The following is a 22,861-nucleotide window of genomic DNA, read 5'->3' on the forward strand; positions in this document are numbered from 1 at the left end:
GAAACTTGCACTTCAAAAGCTGTTTCCTTTACTTGTGTTTGTAAGGTGTACTGCTTTTAGCAGACTCAATGGTTCTATTGAATGATCAAAATGCATTTGCACCTTTATTATTCATTTCTACAAGAGCTGCACTAGGCTTCATACATGACAGCACCATACGCATTTGGACGTCACAACATAGCACTAACAACACAAACATGTATCTTGCTGCAAAAAAAACTTTAGCACTGGTGCTTGGCAATGTACTCCCTTAGAGACTCGCTGTAGCCCAACAAATCAGAATCAGCACTTCCCCTTGACTCTCCATTTCCTACATCATCGTAAGGTGGCAAAGACATCAACTCGTCGAAAAAATCTTTCTTCATTACAGATGTTATGCAGGACACAGGCTGCCATGGTAATATAGCAGCACTGTAGCACACTCTTGGCATCAACGAAGTATAACCTTCGGAAGCGTTGCTTCAAAAGCCCGAAGGTGTTCTCTATTGTCACCCTTTGTTGGCTGTGCCTTGTGTTGAAGCTCCTTTTCCACGAAGGAAAACTGTTCTAGTTGTCCCTGAAAGGGGTCATGAGCCACGTCAATAGTGGAAAAATCTCGTATATATGTGGTAAATGTGTCTCATATATACGCAATTATTGGATATGTGTCCACAAATATGCTCGTATGAATACGTGCTCGTATAGCATACGCGTTCTCTCCACGTATGGCGAAACACATATACACGGGTGATACGTGCCTCATATATACGCTATTGGATATGTGTCACTCCCGTCCCTCGTATATACGAGGGCCACGTAACCTTCGTACAGATACGAGGGCCTCGACATGGGGATACAATGGCCTTGCAACACGTACTCTGGTGTACAGTTAATGGCTCTGAATATGTAGGCTACCTGAATGAACTTGCAACCCTTCAGTGCAGCAAATGCTGCATCCCAGCACTAAATACCGGGCTGCAGTCAATGAAATAATTTTTCTTGCTGCCTTTATTTTATCATTTTTATCTGACTACAGTCATTGACAACAGGGGCAGGTGCAGGTGATGATTACTTGATGTCCCTCAGCAGGTCCGCCAGGTAGCAATTCAACTGCTCTGCGCATTTTCTCATCCTCGGCAGCTTGTGCAGCTTTGATGTATGCATCAAATGCATCTGAAAGAGTATTAATCATGACAAAATTGAAGACATGCAGGTGCTGTAAAATAAAGGTATTTAAGTCATGCACACTTAAATAAACAAATGCCTTTGTCAGTCAGGAAATGTACCTAAATAAAAGAGGCTTACTGCCCACAGCTGCTAGTTTTTCTGAGCTAATCCGAGGCTTCTGCATGGCACCAGCCTTAAGGAATTGCCGGCATACTGAGCCGGTGATGCTCCTTCCCTGAACGCTCTTTCCCCTAAGGCTCTTCGGGGAAGGAGCATCACCAGGAAGGAGTGTCACTTTTGTGGGGAACCCCACAAAAGTTTTGTGGCGTCCTTGCAATACAGGAAGTCTCGACCTTGAGAAAGAAGCCAGCGCCATCGCTCTGCACTGACAATTTCCGCTCCCGAGGTGGACCTGCAATAAAACAGCTGCACATACGCTTCGTATAAAGCCCTATAACAGATTGGGGAGAGAGTTATTATTTGCCACATAAAAACTGCTAAAATCCTATTCCTCAGGACTCCTATATGTAACATTACGAAAATGGCAGTTTTCCTTGCAAACGCTACTAATGATAAAACATGACACATCGCTCTCTTCTTCGGAGTGAGCAGCGCGATGGGCCACCAGGTCACGTTTATGTGCAATCATATAAGCTGCCTTTGACAACATAGATGAGCCTTTTTATCTCTAATTCAGGCTCCACTGCACCCTGGCAACAGTAATGCTGCCAAATATTCTGAAGCACAGAACTAACAGATGAAAGAATATGAATATTTAAAACACAGCAATTAAATCTTAGCACAAGAGGCTGTGCTAATTAGAACATGGAAGGTTGTGGTCATGGTCTAGTGATTTAAGAGTTCATTAAGCAAAGCTACCCTGAGCTGTCACAGGTTCAAATTGTGCCTGGGGCTCCTGTGCAGGCAATTTTTTTCCACTCCATGCCATTTGGATGGAAAATTTCACGTGTCCGAGAGGTGTGCACTGATCCTCAGCCCTATACGTTTCCACAGTTTCTAGATTGTTTGCCTGCAGTTACCAAGAACGAGAGCTAAAAGCATTTCAAGCTTATAAACTAGTTCTAAATATGAGAAGCCATCGTACCTGGCCATTGACCTCAGCAAGAACACCTGGATTCCATGGTGCAGCAGGACCCATGCTAGTGGAAGCCTGGAAAGTATGCAAAGTGTTCACATTTGCAACAAGAGTAATGTACAGTGTCGGTGAAGTCATAAGGCCAAAGGCTTTTCGCTTCAGCCGCATAACAGAGCCATTACAGCAATATTAAAGACAGAGTGATCTTGAAATGCTAGCAGGTTTCTTCTTGCGATACAGAAGCTTCCTGCTTGACTACAGTTTTGAATGATCCGCTACATGAATTATTCTAGGAACATTGATTTCACTGCAGCTGAATGCTGTAGCCTTAACACTTTTGACCTAGACTGTACATGGTACATTAAAGGGATAGTGAGGAGAACTCAATCAAATTTCTTTTGTAAGCAAAATCTGATAGTTCAGCATTTCATGGCTTTGTTGCCGCTTGTCCGAGAGCGAAAGATGCATTTATTTCAAAGAAATTTGGATTCGAAGTTGAAAAAGTTTTTCCCGCCACTCCGATTCAAACTCGGGAACTCTTATGACATCACGGCGCACTCTTATGACGTTACAGGACGCAGTGACGTGAAACATGACGTAAACGCAGACTCCGTGATTTCTCGCGGCTAGCGGTGCGGTCTAGCAGCAGCCAAAATGAAAGCTACCGCCGCCACACGTTGAAGGCATCTATCGGGGGTCGCTACCATTGCTTCGTTTACGTTTGCACCAGCGTCTTGCCGGCGTTACGATGGATCCCGTTCCCGAGCCCGATGACAAAGTTCTCGCAAGAACTCCGGCCTGCATTTCAGCGACCTCTGCCCCACAGAGCGTGCGATGCCTTTGAGGGGGCACGGATAGTTAGGCGCCGGCGGGTAGTTCCCCCTTCCGCCATGAGCAGCCGTTGCAAATTAAATATCATAACCCCAGTGCGGGGAGTCGCGAGGGGCCAGGACAATGTCAGTGCGTCGCGCCTATCGGAGGCTGGCCGGGGCTTTGGGGTCAACAGATTGTGATTCCTTGAACGCCGCGGTTGCACGGTGCAGAAGACGGCGTCCAGGTCTCCCACGGTTGCAAGGGCAAGGTTATTTATTTTTTGCCACAAAAACGGATGGGTACTCAAGGGCGCTCGCATTTAAAGTAGGCGGCTTGAAAGTAAAGCCGACGCTTCAACGGCTTCTGCGCGTTTCCGGAGGTACAGGGTCCACTGGATCGGGTTCTCTCGCCCACTTGCATGTACCTTCAGATGTGTACTGTGAATGGATTAAATTAGCCGAGAGCTCGAAAAGAACAGCACCGCCCAACGACCAAAGCTATTGAATGATGTCACAACGGGCACCTCGCCGCGGAACCGTATCAGTCTGGTCTGGCTGGCACAGTTGGCGCACTCGGCGCGAAATAGAGACATGCTCCAAGTCTCCGCCAGTGTGGTCAGAGTGAGCCTAAGCTGCCGAACGCGTCACCGGTCAAGCACAGTTGGAGTATAGAGGGTCTCGCTTTGGCCGACGTGACGGTGTGCAGTGCGCGCGCATGCGTTACGCCAGGCTATAAACGCGCATTAAAGGGACACTGAGGAGAAATTGAGGTTGCCTCGTATCGATAGAATACAAGCTGCTGATCACAAAAACGCCACTCTTACTGAAAACAAAGCTCTTGTAAGGTAGAAAATAGCAAGGACCAAACACAGGTATCGCCGCCACAGGGCAATCTCGCAAGTACAAGCATGATGACATCATAGGACAAGAGACGCCACCTTGGAGGAATGTTCCTTTTTACATGGAAGCTGCGAATCTCTGAGGCTGACAAAAGAAGGTTGCGCGGTTCAATATTGAAGTAAGTTTTGTTTTAAAACCGATAGCGCACTTTTATCACACCAGGAACACAGACAAAAGACAACATGAATGTTGGAAGCAAAGAAAACCAACGCTTGGGGGCGCCACAGGCAGGCAGGAGAGTTTTGATTTGTTATGGCGCTTCGCGTCTATGAGCATTGCGTGCCCCGTGGTTTTGTTTTTGACTAGGACAAATTGCCGGGCTAGTTGGTAATGATCCATTCTTGTTGACAGCGCGTTTAGAGCACAGGGACAGAAGAAACACAGAGGACGACGTCACAGGCGCTGAACTTCAACTTTATTCAAGAATCATCGAAACCCTGCATATATACCCATGACAGAGACGCCACCAAGCGGCGAAAGCTTTATGCGCTCGTGGAAACAGAGATGATAAGGCAGGTGGGGCAAAATGACAAAGGCTAAAAAAACCAAAAAATTTTGAACAGAGCAGGAAAAAGCAGAGCAAGAAGATGCAAAAAACTTTACCAAGTCATTTGAAAGAAACACTCCGACACGTGAAAAAATGGGGCAGATGACAGACAGAATTTTGAAGACGGTTCCCGAAAACACTGAACCAAAATATACGCGTATAACAAAAATCAAACGTGGCGAAAAAAGAAAAGCATAGTGGCAAGCAAAAACCAACAATGAAAAAGCACAGTGGTGATTGGATAGGCAAATGAAAATTTAACGATACAGGTGAAGCCTACAATTAACGCGGCTAAACACAGAAGATAAAATGCACTGGATAGATAAAACGGTAAAAAACTGGGAGGAGCATGAAAGATGAAGCCAACAAAAAACACGGCTAAGGCTAAAAGATGAGGTGCATAAAAACAATAAAAGCGAAAAGGAGAGAATAGTGGGAAAAAAATTTTTGTTTAACTCCTTTGTAAAACCATTACTACTTCAAACAGGCCCCGATAGAAAGATTAACTCTTTTTTCGACAATGAAAACGAGGGTGCACTTACACATTCACCTTCGTGCCTAGCAATCTCGGTTGCTTCCACTATTTCACGTGTCAACTTGTTCCTGTGCTTTTTTATTACAGTGGCTTTTTCGAACAAAGGATGGCATGGATTTTGTGGGTCACAGTTTCGGCAGTGTACGGGCAGATTCCTGAGTGAAGTACCAGATAAATCGTTCTTGTGTTCCCTCAGCCTATCATTGATACATCGGCCTGTTTGGCCGATGTATACCTTGCTACAAGACAAAGGAATTGAGTAAACGACGCCTTCCACGCATGCAGTAGATGGATCTCTGTGCCGAATGGTGCAGCCTCTTTTTCTTTTCTCTTTTTCATTTACAATCCTACAGAGCTGCGAAAGGCGCTGAGGGGCGGAAAAAACGACGTCCACTCCTGCTTTGCTTCCAATTTTTTTAAGGTTGTGTGAAATTTGGTGCATGTAGGGGATAACAGCAACCTTTTTATATTGCTTGCGCGCTTCAGCCGGAGCCCTCCTATTCTCGCGCTTGATAATTTTCAGAACTTTTTCAGCAACAGAACTAAGCAGTTGTGGCGGGTACCCTGAGTGCGTGAGCCTGCTTATCTGGTTTGTGAAGCTTTCCTGAAGTTTGTGCTCACATGACTTGTTCAAGGAATTAAGAAAGGAAGACTGGATAATACCTCTTTTCACCAGCTTCGAGTGAGCGGAGTCATAAGGTAGGATGGCCTTTTTGCCCCTCGGTTCAAATGCCCAGCACACGTGATTGGGCGTGAAGAAAATCCTTAGCTCCAGGAAGCGCAAGGAATCATTGTCCGGCAGTTCGTGGGTCAGTTCGAGTGGAGCTACAGTACCCTTAAAAACACTAAAAATTTGAGGCACTTCCTGAATAAAAGCTTCGTTGTCGCAGTCTAAAAGGACTAAGAAATCATCGACGAAGCGGAAAATTTTTTGAACGCTGGAATGCTCAAATTGGTTCCCGAGAGCTCTGTCATGCATGGCAAGAAAAAGATCGCTAAGCACGGGGGCAATGCATGATCCTATACAGCTTCCTTGCTTTTGAATGAAACGTGACCCATTCCATTCAGAAACAGTTGATTTTAGGTATACAAAGAGCAATTCCAAGAACCCATCCACTGAAACACCACACTCATTCTGGAAGGTTATGGCGCCGTGATTGTCGATAGCTTCGCGAACGCATTTCATGAGGTCATTTTGAGGGATAGAATAAAACAAATCCTTGACGTCTATAGAAAATCCGCGAAAGACTTTACCTCTATTCGCATTCAAAAACCCAATGACTTGTTCCGTGTTCTTCACCAGGAAGGGATCATTAATAGAAAGCAATTTCAAGTTATCTTGCAAGTACTTAGCTACATCTTTCTGCCAGGTATTTTTCTCCGAAACAATAACACGCAGATAGGGTGCCCTCTGCGTGTTATTGTTTCGGAGAAAAATACCTGGCAGAAAGATGTAGCTAAGTACTTGCAAGATAACCTGAAATTGCTTTCTATTAATGATCCCTTCCTGGTGAAGAACACGGAACAAGTCATTGGGTTTTTGAATGCGAATAGAGGTAAAGTCTTTCGCGGATTTTCTATAGACGTCAAGGATTTGTTTTATTCTATCCCTCAAAATGACCTCATGAAATGCGTTCGCGAAGCTATCGACAATCACGGCGCCATAACCTTCCAGAATGAGTGTGGTGTTTCAGTGGATGGGTTCTTGGAATTGCTCTTTGTATACCTAAAATCAACTGTTTCTGAATGGAATGGGTCACGTTTCATTCAAAAGCAAGGAATCTGTATAGGATCATGCATTGCCCCCGTGCTTAGCGATCTTTTTCTTGCCATGCATGACAGAGCTCTCGGGAACCAATTTGAGCATTCCAGCGTTCAAAAAATTTTCCGCTTCGTCGAAGATTTCTTAGTCCTTTTAGACTGCGACAACGAAGCTTTTATTCAGGAAGTGCCTCAAATTTTTAGTGTTTTTAAGGGTACTGTAGCTCCACTCGAACTGACCCACGAACTGCCGGACAATGATTCCTTGCGCTTCCTGGAGCTAAGGATTTTCTTCACGCCCAATCACGTGTGCTGGGCATTTGAACCGAGGGGCAAAAAGGCCATCCTACCTTATGACTCCGCTCACTCGAAGCTGGTGAAAAGAGGTATTATCCAGTCTTCCTTTCTTAATTCCTTGAACAAGTCATGTGAGCACAAACTTCAGGAAAGCTTCACAAACCAGATAAGCAGGCTCACGCACTCAGGGTACCCGCCACAACTGCTTAGTTCTGTTGCTGAAAAAGTTCTGAAAATTATCAAGCGCGAGAATAGGAGGGCTCCGGCTGAAGCGCGCAAGCAATATAAAAAGGTTGCTGTTATCCCCTACATGCACCAAATTTCACACAACCTTAAAAAAATTGGAAGCAAAGCAGGAGTGGACGTCGTTTTTTCCGCCCCTCAGCGCCTTTCGCAGCTCTGTAGGATTGTAAATGAAAAAGAGAAAAGAAAAAGAGGCTGCACCATTCGGCACAGAGATCCATCTACTGCATGCGTGGAAGGCGTCGTTTACTCAATTCCTTTGTCTTGTAGCAAGGTATACATCGGCCAAACAGGCCGATGTATCAATGATAGGCTGAGGGAACACAAGAACGATTTATCTGGTACTTCACTCAGGAATCTGCCCGTACACTGCCGAAACTGTGACCCACAAAATCCATGCCATCCTTTGTTCGAAAAAGCCACTGTAATAAAAAAGCACAGGAACAAGTTGACACGTGAAATAGTGGAAGCAACCGAGATTGCTAGGCACGAAGGTGAATGTGTAAGTGCACCCTCGGTTTCATTGTCGAAAAAAGAGTTAATCTTTCTATCGGGGCCTGTTTGAAGTAGTAATGGTTTTACAAAGGAGTTAAACAAAAATTTTTTTCCCACTATTCTCTCCTTTTCGCTTTTATTGTTTTTATGCACCTCATCTTTTAGCCTTAGCCGTGTTTTTTGTTGGCTTCATCTTTCATGCTCCTCCCAGTTTTTTACCGTTTTATCTATCCAGTGCATTTTATCTTCTGTGTTTAGCCGCGTTAATTGTAGGCTTCACCTGTATCGTTAAATTTTCATTTGCCTATCCAATCACCACTGTGCTTTTTCATTGTTGGTTTTTGCTTGCCACTATGCTTTTCTTTTTTCGCCACGTTTGATTTTTGTTATACGCGTATATTTTGGTTCAGTGTTTTCGGGAACCGTCTTCAAAATTCTGTCTGTCATCTGCCCCATTTTTTCACGTGTCGGAGTGTTTCTTTCAAATGACCTGGTAAAGTTTTTTGCATCTTCTTGCTCTGCTTTTTCCTGCTCTGTTCAAAATTTTTCGGTTTTTTTAGCCTTTGTCATTTTGCCCCACCTGCCTTATCATCTCTGTTTCCACGAGCGCATAAAGCTTTCGCCGCTTGGTGGCGTCTCTGTCATGGGTATATATGCAGGGTTTCGATGATTCTTGAATAAAGTTGAAGTTCAGCGCCTGTGACGTCGTCCTCTGTGTTTCTTCTGTCCCTGTGCTCTAAACGCGCTGTCAACAAGAATTGTTTTTGACGCACCTCGATTTACAAGTGCCGAACAGCAGAGGAACTCCAACTGCCGCTTCAAGTGCTAGTTAACCTTTGAAGGAGCCTGTTAAGGCTGGTCAAATGATCGCCACGGTCGATGAAAAACTATCATGGCACGATGGTCGATGATCGTACAAGGCAGTTCGCAGTATAAAGAGCACTTGTGTCTTCACACGCTCGCCCGGCGAAACATTCTTGGCTGTGCCAGTCAACTTCAAACTACTTAACGGAAATCGTTTATTAGGGACGGGAGACAAGGTACAAGGCAGTTTAAAAAAAATTATGGCCCAGCTGTGTTAGGCCACGATATACGTAGCGAAATCGCGGAGATTTCTGCATCGGAAGAGTGCATTCACTAGATGCGCCTTTATTCATGGTTAAATCTTGAGCCGTCGTGGCGGAGTGGTAGAGTCTCCGCCTCAAACTACAAAGGCCCTGGTTCGATTCCGAGCCTCGGCACAGGTTTCTTTTTTCAGTGAGTGGGCGGGGGGCTTCAGTGGCTACCATAGGTGCCGCCACTGAATACGTTGGTTAGCGGTTAAGCGCAGGCTCTGTTAAGGTGCGTTTACACTCCGGAGTAATGCGCGCGCGCGCTGCATGGCGACGTCACGTCGGCCAAACCGAGACCCTCTATGCTCCAACTGTGCTTGACCGCCGACGCGTTCGGCAGTTTCGGCGCACTCTGACCGCACTGGCGGAGACTTTAAGCATGTCTCCATTTTGCGAAGGGTGCGCCAGCCACTGCCGGCCCGGCCAGACCGATTCAGCTCTGCGGCGAGGAACGTGTTGTGACGTCATTCAATAGCTTCGGCAGTTGGACGCAGCTGTTCTTTTCGAGCTCTTGGATAATTTAATCCATTCACAGTACACATCTGAAGGTACATGCAAGTGGGCGAGAGAGCCCGATCCAGTAGACCCCGTATCGCCGGAAACGCGCGGAAGCCGTTGAAGCGTGGGCCTTACTATCAAGCCGCCAACTTTAAACGCAAGCGCCCTTGAGTACATATCCGTTTTTTTTGGCGAAAATAAAATAAATAACCTGGCCCTTGCAACCGTGGGAGTCCTCGATGCCGCCTGCTGCACCGTGCAACCGCGCCGTTCAAGGAATCGCAATCTGTTCGCCCCTAAGCCCCGGCCAGCCTCCAATGGGCGCGACTCACCGACCTTGTCCTGGCCCCTTGTGACTCCCCGCACTGGGGTTATGATATTTGATTTGCAACGGCTGCTCATGGCGGAAGGGGGAAACAACCCGCCGGCACCTAACCTAACCGTGCTCCCTCAAAAGCATTGCACGCTCTGTGGGGCTGAGGTCGCTGAAATGCAGGCCGGAGTTTTTGCGAGAACTTCGTCGTCAGGTTCGGGAACGGGATCGATCATAACGCAGACAAGACGCCGGTGCAAACGTAAACAAAGCGACGGTAGCGACCCCCGATAGATGCCTTCAACGTGCGGCGGCAGTAGCTTTCATTTCGGCTGCTAGACCACACTGCTAGCCGCGAGAAATCACGTCTGCGCTTACGTCACTGCGTCCTGTAACGTCATAAGAGTGCGCCGTGATGTCATAAAGTTCTTGAGTTTGAATCGGAGTGGCGAGAAAAACCTTTTCAACTTTGAATCCAAATTTCTTTGAAATAAATGCATCTTTCACTCCCGGACAGGCGGCAACAAAGCCTTGAAATGCCGAACTATCAGATTTTGCTAACAAAAATAATTTGATAGAGTTCTCCTAACTGCCCCTTTAACAGAGCATGCGCTTATCCGCTAACCAACGTATTCGGTGGCGGCATCTATGCGCGCCGCTGAAACCCCCCGCCCACTCACTTAAAAAAAAAAGAAAAACCTGTGCCGAGGCTCGGAATCGAACCAGGGCCAATGTAGTTTGAGGCGGACTCTACCAATCCGCCACGACGGCTCAAGATTTAACCATGAATAAAGGCGCATCTAGTGAGTGCACTCTTCCGATGCAGAAGTCTCCGCGCTTTCGCTACGTATATGCTGGCCTAACAGAGCTAGGCCATAAGCATATTTTTCTTAACTACCTTGTACCCTGTCTCCCGTCTCTAACAAAAAAATTTCGTTAAGTAGTTTGAAGTTGACCGGCACAGCCAGGAATGTTTCGCTGGGCGAGCGTGCGAAGACACAAGTGCTCTTTGTACTGCGCACTGCCTTGTACGATCACCGACCATTGTGCCATCATGGTTTTTCATCGACCGCGGCAATCATCTGACCAGCCTTAACAGGCTCCTTCAAAGGTTGACTAGCACTTGAAGCGGCACGGAGTTGCTCTGCTGTTCGGCACTTGTAAATCGAGACGCGTTAAAAACAAAACCATGAGGCACACAAAGCTCATAGACGCGAAGCGCCATAACAAGTCGAAACTCTCCTGGCCGCCTGTGGCGCCGCCAAGCATCGGCGTTCTTTGCTTCCAACATTCAGGTTGTCTTTTGTCTGTCTTCCTTGTGTAATAAAAGTGCACTATCGGTTTTAAAACAACACTTACTTCAATATTGAACCGCGCAACCTTCCTTTGTCAGCCTCAGAGATTCGCAGCGTCATGTAGAAAGAAAATTCCTCCAACATGGCGTCTCTTGTCCAATGACGTCATCACGCTTGTACTTGCGAGATTGCCCTGTGGCGGCGATACCTGTATTTTGGTTCTTGCTATTTTCTACTTTACAAGAGCTTTATTTTTCAGTAAGAGTAGCGTTTTTGTGATCAGGAGCTCATATTCTATCGATACAAGCCAACTTCAATTTCTCCTCAGTGTTCCTTTAATTGGCATCTCCAGGGGATTTTAAAGCACTTTGAGTTTACTATCACATTACGCTTCTTGAACCTTGTCTCAGTTGAAAGAAATAATTCTGCAAAATAATGAAATGTCAACAACTAGAACACAAACAAACACTGCATTTCGACCACAAAGCCATCGCTAAGCAAAACTGCTCTGAGCTGCCACAGGTTAAAATTGTGCCTAGGGCTGCTCTGCAGGCAATTTTTTTTCTGCTTCATATCATTCGGACAGAAAATTTTCCATTTCCGAGAGGTCTGCAGTGATGCTCATCCCCATGTTTCCAGTTTCTAGATTGTTTGCCTGCATTTATCAAGGATGAGAGCTAAAAGCATTTCAAGCTTACAAAATCATTCTTGTAAGATCGACAATTGGGCTTTGATGCCCCAGCGCCCCGTGCTGAAGAAGGAGCAAAACACAGGCGGAAGACGAGGCTGACAAAGTTCAGTTTGGCGCACAGAACGCTTGGCTACCGAGGTGCGCTGTACTAGCAAAGATTGTGGCCGTCGACACTTCTTGTTAGCACGGTGCACCCAGCCCCTCCACAAGTGTAAAGACGCAAATCAAACAAGAAGTGTGGACGGCCACAATCTTTGTTAGCACGGCGCACCCCGGTAGCCAAGCGTTCCTGAGCACCAAACTGAACTTTGTCAGCCTCGTCTTCCGTCTGTGTTTTGCTCCTTTATCAGCACTGGCCGATGGGGCATCAAAGCCCACTTGTCTTACATTCTAAATATGCGACACCTTCATACCTGGCTGCTGACCTCAGCAAGATATCCGGGTTCTGTGGTGCAGCAGGATCCATGCTAGTGGAAGACTGCAAAGTATGAAAAGTGTTCACATTTGCTACAAAAGACTAATGTACAAGGTAAATTAAAGGGCAACTTCAGAGGATTTTCAAACATATTCTGTTTACTATCACATTACACTTCTTGAGCCTGGTCAGAGTCCCGAGAAATAATTTTCCAAATAAGGAGCAAAGAAATAATGAAATACCATTAACTAGAACACAAAAAAACTTGATTTCAATCAACAGATCAAAATATGATGTTAAAGGGTTTGACTGGTAACACTGGTGACTCACATTCTGTAATGCACCAACTAGCTTTAAAGGAGTATAAACACCCATCTTTTGGGTGTGTGTTTTTGCTTTCTAATGAGGCATCAGGCATTATTATACATGGATTACATTGTCGTATTCTCCTATTCTCAAGTCTAGCAAGAGAACAGCAGTTCACAATTGGTAGCGAGCTAAGAGAAAAGGTAAAGGAATACGTCTATTTAAGGCAGGTATCAATAGTGACAACTGATCCGGATCATGAGGGAATAACTAGAAGGATAAGATTGCGATGGAGCGCATATGGCAGGGTCTCTCAGGTCATGAATGGCAGTTTACCAATATCCCTCAAGAGAAATGTGTACAACAGCTGTATCTTACCAGTACCCACCTATGGGGCAGAAACGTGGAGGCTAACAAAAAGGGTTCAGCTTAAGCTGAGGACAACGCAGTAAGCCACGGAAAGAAAAATGATAGGCGTAACGTTAAAGCAGCATAACACCTACCGTTTGGGTGCGTGTTTTCTTGTTTGTAATGATGCATAAGGCATTATTATACATGGAGTAGCAGCTAGTAATCTCTTACGACCGCTTAATAATTTATAATAGCATTTATTTTTCGTCCAGTTTCGGCTTCAGCACTTGAACAAGGACAGTGACGTCAATGTGTGCTTACACGTCACGAGACATGAAAAAACAGCAATATAATCGCTGCTTGCACATTTGTTGTCATTCCTGTAATTGAGGAAGGCTGATTTCAAGACTGCAGTAAATTAGAACAATGAAGCAGCGATTCTATGGACATTTTTCCATAGCTCACGTGAGGGAAAAGCCCTCTTTGACGTCAGAGCCATCGTTCGGCTGTTCCAAACCTGAAACAGCATGACAGGAAAAAACAATTATAAATTAATTAGCGGTCGTAGGCAAACATCACATGGTGATTCATGCATAGTAGCGTGTTCTGCATCATTGAAGAAAAGAAAACATGCCACCAAAATTAGGTGTCTATACTCCATTAAGAGACCAGAAGCAGGAAGAGTGGTTGAGGGAACACACGCGGGTTAATGACATCCTAGCTAAAAACAAGAGGAAGAAATTGGCTTGAGCGGGGAATGTAATGCGAAGGTAAGATAGCTGTTTATCCTTAAGGGATTCCAAGAGAAAGAAAGCATAGCAGGTGGCGGCAGAAGGTTAGGTGGGCGTATGAAATTAAGAAGTTTGCAGGCATAAGGTGGGCGCAGCTGGCAAGACATGGCTAATTGGAGAGACATGGGGAGGCCTTCACCCTGCAGTGGGTGTAATCAGGCTGATGATGATGAAGATTCTCCCATGACTACTAAAAAATTTATAATCGAATTTCTTTCTCGCGCTGTTTCAGTTTCAAGAGCTGAATGGGGACTATGACGTCAAAGTGAGCTTATAGGTCGCAAGGCATGAAAAACTGCAATATAATCGGTGCTGCTACATTTGTCATTTAGACTATTGAGGAAGGCTGGCTTCAACACTGTAGTGAATTAAAACGATCAAGCAGCAATCATATCGCATTTTTCCCATGCTTCACGTTACATATAACCTCTCTGATGTCACAGTCTTCACTCGGCTGTTGAAACCGAGACAACATGACAGAAAAATTCGATTATAAATTATTTATAGGTCCCAGGCAAACACCACATGATGATTCATTCATAGTAGTGTCTTTTGAATCATTGTAGAGATGAAAACATGCCACCAAAATTAGGTGTCTATACATCTTTAAATTATCATTGGGCTTTCTAAAACTGCCGTGCTCGGAGAGCCTGTTCGCTGCCAGAAAATTCACTCCTGACAGGAAGGTGCATCATGCTCACATGAACTGGTCGCCGCCAGAACCAGCCTGCTGGCAATCATGGCGCCAAGGCCGTCCATGGATCACGGAAGGCGAGTGCCCTCTGCTGCTTTGCTTGCTGTTGCGTCTCATTGCTCGCATGCGTACGGTAGAAATCTGATCCTTGGGAGCGAAAGAATGGACGTTAGTTATTCAGGGCAGCCGCGGACTCTTGCACTCAGATGCATACATCGGCGGCAACAACGCAAGTATATGTCCTTCAGTGCGTTGTGTGCTGTCGTGAAGTCTGCATGTAAGCTTCGAGATATCCTCAAAAGCATATGTGACGGGCAGTCGCACTCTAAAGACTTGCATTTGACACCACATAGGAGGGTTAATTGGACAGCGTTAATTGGAAAGACATGGGAGAGGCTTTTGCCCTGTGGGTGTAGTGAGGCTGATGATGAGGAGGAGGGAAAAACGGCGCATGCACTGCTCAAACAACATGCTGTAGTCTCAGATTATTGCATATTTGTTAACTACACACTAATTACTTGGGTGCCAATGATCGACCCTGCCTATACTGACTCTCCTGTGGTAGTTGCAATTTCTGTTTGTGAACTAATTCCTGAGGGCTGTAAGCAGGAAACAATCAGGATATGTTCCACTTGTAGTCTGCCGCCCTCCAGCTGTTAATATTGCTGCCAGCAAGTAATGCAGGCATTATTTTGACAAGCGTGCATATAAGCTGGTTGAACATTTTTCTGAAGTGCGTGCACTGTACAAATTTAGCTGCACGTCATGTCTGTATGCTATGGCTTTTACTGCAGAGCTAGCACTCGAATGAAAGGCATTACAATCTGACCTTGCATGTAGGCCCCGCACTGTGTGTGCAGTCATGATGATCACACTGGGAAATTTTTCTTTTTGATGAGTCAAATGCAAGGTGAAGTATGCATACGGTATTTCTCAGGTATTTTAAGCACTTGTGGCAGAAGACCCGAGCACCAAGCTTTATGGCAACGACCGAATCGGCACACGCAAGGTTATGCTACATCTTCAGCTGTGAAATGAAAATGACCTCCGTAGAGAATAAAAATTTTGAACAACAAATTTGGCAGAGCACACATGCACGCCAGCCGGCAGTCACTACTTAAAGGGCCCCGACCACCCTCTGGCTGAAAATGTCCTCTACCAAGGTTGTTGTGAGGCACCGTCCCCGGAACACACAACCGCAAACAATTCTTTAATAAAAGACATAATATTGGAGTTACATATATGGCAAACTAGCTACTTTTCCATGCTCCTCTCTTTCCATTCCCTCTCAGAGGTTTTTCTCCCTTCCGCTTGGTCTACTAGCTTTAGTCCTCCATCCCTGCTTATTCTGTGTGGCTGCCCTTCCGTTTACAAGAGTAGACAGCACCCCTTTTGTTTGAAAGTCAAATGGGGAGCTTTCGGTGGCGTCCGCGTTGGGCCTGTTATGAACGGAATGCACACCAGCCGAAGAGGATTAAGGTGCAGATCCCATCGACAGGGATGACCACGGTGGCGCAGCAACAGCAGCGACAATTTCGACAGCGTCATCAGGTGGACGACGACTGCACAAAAAGAAAGGATGACTAGCTGGGAAGGAGCCTGTTCTTCCCACGCTCGGCTCGATGCAAATGACCTTCCCCCTTTGACTTGTTCCCTGCAAGAAGCGACCGACGATGGACAGATGACGGGAAGAGGGGAACGGTGCCTTCCAGTAATTAATCGTGTCTTGACAAGAGCCGGCCCGACCGGAGAGAGCCCACCGCAGTTGTAGCCCACAGCGCGGCACCGGTGTTTTCGATAGACACGTGAATAATTATTATCACCCCTCGTGAATAATAATTATCAGAGGCCCTATCCGTGTCTCACGTGGCCCGATTCGCTTTGGTAAGCCGCATAACCGAAGAATAGCAGGGCTTATAAATTTCCAGCAATACATATATTTAACCAGTATCATGGCACTGAGAAAACAGGCCACCGAGTTGCAAGCCGAAGCTAAGACAACGTGCTGCAATGAGAGAAGTGCGCTGTCCCGTAACGCCGTATCGGTGGGCTCGATACAAAGCTCTCTGTTGCTGAAGGCAGCCTGGCTGCTCCCCCAAACAATAAATATTTTAGACAACAATGCGAGGAGGCAATACGAAAAATGAAACTTGGACCTGACATGAAGCACACAATATATGAGAGAACAAAGAACATAACGATGCTTCCATTCCACATGCGGTTCTCTGGTGTTCTACGCAGTCTTTTACAATGGTAGCATTTAAGCAATATATCTATACTACAATTCAAAGATCCGCTACAAAGCTCTCTGTTGCTGACGGGAGCCTGGCTGCTTCCCGCAACCATAAATATTTTATACACACACAAACAGAGACGCCTGTTTGGCTCTGAAGTATGCTGCTATGTAATGTACATATTGCGACTGGTAAGCGTGCGAGTGGCAGTAGCAGAGGCATCCGCAGTAGAACTTCGCTCAGTACATACATGTATCTGTGCAACTGTTGTTGCTGGCTCAGACTTTTCAAGGCCCATTGCAGTGATTTTTCTCTTCGACATCCTGTGGATAAGCTCCGCTTTGTTACTGGAACACAAGAAATGAGAGATAAAATAATGAAAGCGACAACAAACACACGGCAAGCTACGGAAACGGATCAGTTAGTGTGTCGCGTTTATTGCTTTCCAAAAATCATATGATGCGAAAAATTAGCAGATCTGAACACAGCCGATTTCTCCCTGCCTCATGCAATTACTTGAATTCATGAAAAAAATCACGATATATTATTTCGCTCAGAGTGACGCTTACGTCGAGACCTGCTACAACGCGACCACGCAGTTTTTCCCTTCTTTGGGAAGCATGCGCTGGGCTGCTGTGTGCTCGGATCGCAATCACAGAGGAAGTGGTATCGTAAGCGTTCTGCAAGTGCTCGCAGCAGTAAAAAAGCATGTGCATCGACTTTATGTAAAACGCCACCAAGCTTTGCTAAAAGCGTTAGGCTTGACTGTACACGCATCACACGTTTGGCACTTCTGAAATCTGACCACGTAGCGAAGTAACTGCAAAACTCACCTCCAAGCTCCATTACTTGGGCGGAATAGAATGCCTTCTCATCTTTTCCGCCGCGCCAGTAGACGTCCTTTTTTTCGCCAGGTCGCTAACGCCAGTCGGTGAGGCATCATGGATAGGTGTAGCGCAAAGGAAACAAGGACGACATAGAGACGTGTACGATAGCTTTTGCGCCGTCGGTCGAAGTATTTCACGTACGCATAGCTCGCCGCAGCTGACGAACCCATAGTGGAAGTGTCACATGTGGCTGCAAAACACACAATCTAATAACTGTTACAACCACATACACCGACACGAGTGATGACGCAAACGTTGGACGCAAACGACCGCAGACTTGGATTGGCTTGGCGACGCGCACCGCAGAGGGCGCTGCATACGATGATGATGATGACCTCTTCTTTACAAACCAGAATAATAAATACGTTTTATTCGTTCAATTTCGTCTGTTTGTTTCCTGCGGCAGAACTTGCGTCTCCGACCGTGATCTCTATACCGCTCCATGTCGCAGCCTCCTCGTGCAGCGCACCCGGCCATCCAGTTGACTGCTGATTGACCGCATGTAGTAGCAGACGACGCAGGGCTCTACACACCATGAAATACTTATAGTTGAAAAGTTACAAATACTACTTTGAAGGGGAAATAGTTATGAGTTCCGTGTAAAGCTGTGCCACAGAGCGTTGGTCCAACATAAGCAGAACCAACTGCAGAACCAACTAGCCCGTCAAATCGGTCTTGCACCTGTGACTGCCCATGGAGTGTGAATAGGGTGGCTTAGTGTAACTCTATGGGCTCTATCATGTATGAGCTTTATGGTACCGCTGTAACCTAAATGTCTGAAGTGTTCTGCGATTTTTGATCGCCACTGCATTAAACAAAGTAGTCGCTATGTGACAAATCGCCTTTGGTTTCGGTTTCAAAGCTGGAAGCTATAGTGGCGCGCGGTGCCTGATTGTGCTTTGCGCTTTTTACTTAGTGCTTTAAGCAGAAAGTTTTGTGTGGCTTACGACAAACAGGAAGCGCCTATAAAGTCTGGGCCTAGCCGTCAGACGACGCTAGAACATTTTCAGTTTCGGTTTCGAAATTTAAAAGCTCCTGCTGCGCAGCTCTTGATCATAAATAACGCTGGGCGCTTCCCTGTTCTCTGCGCTGTAAACAGCAACTTCTGTGTTATCTACGATAAAATAAACACTTCTTTTAGAACTTCCCTAAATGCAGCAAGGGCTTGAAAAGTCTGTAATTGCTGCTAAAAAGTATTTTCTGGCACGGTGCATGGTAGATATCATAAGAATACTATATTGCCACTGACCTGAAATCAGCGACTTAGGACCAGCAGAGGGGGAAATATAGATTGCTGAATAGGTAAATTGATGCACTGAAAGAATTTATGTTAAGAAATCAGAAGTGTGCAAGGTACGAGGAGGAAGAGGCTCTCAAAAATATACTGCTAGTGTGCGCTAAAACACAGGACTGGGTAGCACAACCGCGCCCTCGATCGAGGTGCTTCGGTCGAGGTGATCGAGGACCTCTATAATTATAGTTTCGCAGTGTTCTTTGGCACACCGCTGTCGCGTCCGGCTCGTAATGGCAGTGGGTGAAGGTTTGGGCTATGCTCGAGACAATTAGTATAGCCAGGGACTCCGGAACTCATTTTTTTTTAGTGGGAGGGCAGGACATCGAGCTTAATTATTTTGTTATTTATTTATTTAATGCTCATTTACATAATAAATTATATATATATATATATATATATATATATATATATATATATATATATATATATATATATATATATATATATATATATATATTTTCAACGTTCAAAGCTTGATGCAAAGTATCACGATGCGGTGACGACACTCCAGCTGTCAGGAAGACAACGAAAAGGCTTCCAAAATTAACTGTTTAAGGGGCTGACTCACGCCCACTAAGAACTGAATTACTCGGCGGCTGCAATAGGCTTAATCATGCGTGCTCGGCGGTCATCGACCTGAATGCCAAGCAGTTCTTGGTCGTGCTGAATTTAAAGCTGGCAAGGAACCTTCGAGATAAAGAACCAAAAGCAGCAAGAATCTGAAAAAATGTGGAATCATTTGCACGTGGCCATGATCAACGGCATAAGTCTGGTCGCACCTCGCATTCCAAAACAAAATGATAAAGCCGCGTGCCGGAGGTTGTGAGTGCGAACGAACAAACGGTGCAAAGATTTATGGCAATATAAAATTAATTGAAATGAGGAGCTTATAGGTGGGAAGCTGTACGCACGAGGAGTGATCAATTCCATTAAAAAAACATGTGCATAGTTTGTTTAAATTCTGCTAATCGTGATCATGTACACGGTCAGGTCGATATATAGTCGATCGAATTCTGTAGGGACATGACCGGTTTAGGTTACTCATATACAAAATTCTTTACAACTGGCTACTAAGCCAAGCAGCTCATGCAGCCCCACTGTGCTTTGAATTAAGAGTCCTAGAACTAATATGTGTTTCAATTTTCAGAAATCTGATCCAAGTAGAAGCAAAGGGAGATTGGGGGGCACATCCCCCCCCTGAAAAATGTGGGAGGGGAGGCGACCTTCCCCATTGCCACCCCCCTGTTCCGTGGATCTTGAGTATAGCCCACCTGAACTCGGGTAGGCAGCCCTATAGATACGTGATCGGCCCACTGGAGTGGGTATATCTCGCATATTGTATATATGAAATTGGTCGCAAAGCCGATGTCTATTGGTAAACAAGTTTAAAACGTCCGAGGTGTCCTGAGAGATGTTCGATCTGACGAAGCATTCGGTAAGGCAAGATCTTTGAAGGCAGTTTGCAGTGTATACCGGATTGTTTTTTTCCGAATATATAGCTTTCGTCGAATTATAGGAACTTTTTGGAATTCTTTTATTGACATATTTCAAATAAACCCTTCATTTCTGCAAGAAAAAAAAACACACACGGGTAGGCGGCCCTAGTAATAGAATGGTTAACAGAATAACAGAATGGTTAGAAAGGGCCAATGCAACATATTTTTACTAAGAACAGAAATTATGTGGACATGTCCTTAGTGTTCCTTTGAGAAGCAGTATTTTCTTTTGTGTGTTGTGTAAACTATAGTTGAATACAACCAAGAATGAAGTGGCAAATGCTTCTCTATAATTCACTTCGCAAGTTGTTTGCATGGAAGGTACGACGACCTGAGCCAATCAGGATGACACACACTTATAATTGGGTTGCTGCATGCCTATCACACCCATTGCCTTGTGACAGGTAGCTCCATTTTTGTGAATGAAGGTGTGCTAGTGTTTCGGCTGTTTATTTCTTCAGCAGGTGACACTTGATGTCTTTTTATTTTTATGTTTGTTTTCAGATGGGCGACATGTTCACACAGTGAAGAGGGCATATATGGCACACTTTTCTTTTTGTCATTACCTGTGCATATTCAGTTCTTTAGTTCTCACGTCACAGTTGTTTGGATGGACATTTATTCACTCCATTGTGGTCTATGCCCAAGGAAGCTGAGTCAAATCCAGGCGAGAGCAGCCACATGTTGATATAGGTGAAGTGGAAAACACGCCTCTTTGCTGCGCTTTGTCAGTGCACATGCAGTTGAAGTTAATCTGGAGCCCTCTACCATGGCCTCTACAATAGCTCATTAGAGACATTGTCATTCTCATTTTTGCTAATCTCATTGTGGCAGTGTTCGATGTGCTCGGTTTGTATACGCAGACGTTTAATGGATCACATTGGCCTGTTAACGGGCTCACATCTCATCGTCATCATCAAAACTCGCATGAACTGCTGGTTGTGTCCTCCTCCTCCATGCTCATTACAATGCCTGGTCCTTTGAGAGGCATCTGCCACTTCATTCTTAAGTTGTATTTGAGTATAGTAAATATGGAGAAATGTAACTAATATTGTATGTCACTTGCTGCTGTGTTGTTCGTGTGGTCTGTGTACAAAACTCTTACTCATGTTCCATGATATAGTATATATGTAGTGTTTTTGTGTATTATGTAGGGTTGTTTCATTAAACAGATGGTATTGGTGGATTCTGTTTATACGAGGGGTGATCAGTATATTTTTTACCTCCTGGTCTGTAACACATTTATCACCTCGTGAAAGGGAAAGACGTTACAATGAAAAGAAAGTTTGTTGTTCCCACTTTTCATGATATTTTAATTTTGCACATGGCACCACTGATATTGAAATAGTCACAAGGAAAATGTTAGTATACATTAGTGTACGGTTATAACAGTTTTTCGAAACCAAATTTTGGATGGCAGAAGGTGTTCACCCTATCATTATCCACCATCGAATGAGTCCAATTTAGGGTAATGGGTATGTTATGTTTCCAGTCAGAAGGTGGGTACAAACTGTACGTACATGCAAGATCCAGCTGTGTTGAGTGTGAAAGACGAGGAGTGCAGTGGATGCCCACTGTCTGCATCTCGCATCTGAGCTCGTGGCACATGTGGATGAATTTATTTGTGATGATTGTCACATTAAGCAGACGGTTATTGCGGGCATTCTTGAACTTGAGGATGCTGAAGGACTGTGCACTTTTTCTTAACGTTTGTCCTAAAAAAATCCATCATTTAATGTGACAATGCTTGGCATGACAACAAGTTAGGTGGCAGTACCGCCGTGTTGAATAAGCTGCAGTTTCGGGATGTTCTGCATCACCCACCAATAGTTCTGACCTAGTGCCTTGTAGCTACTGGCTATTCCGTAGCTGAAGAAACATTTGAAGACCTTTAGTGTCCAGTTGGGGCCATCAGCCTCATTCTTCTCTGAGGGCATGTAAACAACAATAATGCATCGATGACGCAAGGGCATCAGTGTAAGTGGGGGACGATATCAAAAAATGAATTACACATCTGAAAAAAACATCTGAAGCTTCGTTTATAATTATATCTTTCACTTTCAGTAATTAGCATGTTATAGACAAGGAGGCAAATTATTCAACACACCTCTCAAGCTTGGGATATATGTATGGGAAATTTTTGCATCTGTATAGTCACTTCCTTATTATTGGAAGCTACTTGAGTCATTTATCCCATGGACCAATGTTTTGTGGCCTCATTATCTATTATGTTTTAGATGGTGTCCTTGGCTTAATTTTACTTTTTCTGAGGGTGTTCTAAACTTTTTTTCGAATGCGTGCGCTTCAACTGAGATGTAGCTTTGAAACAGGACAGTATTGGAATGCCATAAGCTTCTCCATTCATGTGCTAAGCTGATACAGCGTAAAATGATACTATACTTGGGATTTAACATCCCACCACGTTAGAGGGATCTAATTTGATCACCTGTGTTCTTTAATTATGAGCTCAAGTGCACCGCGTGAAAGACAAGATGAAATGTTATCCATTTAATTTCATGCGAGCCTCATAAAAGACACACATATTGTTACGTGACGGCAAGCATGGTGAAGAGTACTACATAACCGATGGCGATGGAATGATTTAATGGCAGTGGGCCTAGCGCGAGAGCTCCGTGCCGCGCCACTGCCCAC

The 22,861-nt window shown here is 45.0% G+C and overlaps 1 long non-coding RNA gene across 1 annotated transcript; it reads right to left on the minus strand.

The window, feature by feature from the left end:
- Positions 1–1,059: 1,059 nt before the first annotated feature.
- On the minus strand, positions 1,060–16,827 carry LOC144106612 (uncharacterized). Its single transcript, XR_013309061.1, has 5 exons — positions 16,783–16,827; positions 14,306–14,445; positions 12,155–12,219; positions 2,252–2,317; positions 1,060–1,152 (listed from the first exon to the last, which is right to left on the minus strand). It is a non-coding gene; the product is annotated as an uncharacterized LOC144106612 (long non-coding RNA).
- Between the last annotated feature and the right edge of the window lie 6,034 nt (positions 16,828–22,861).

The sequence above is a fragment of the Amblyomma americanum genome, chromosome 1 (assembly GCF_052857255.1).
Source record: "Amblyomma americanum isolate KBUSLIRL-KWMA chromosome 1, ASM5285725v1, whole genome shotgun sequence".
Classification (NCBI taxonomy): Eukaryota; Metazoa; Arthropoda; class Arachnida; order Ixodida; family Ixodidae; genus Amblyomma; species Amblyomma americanum.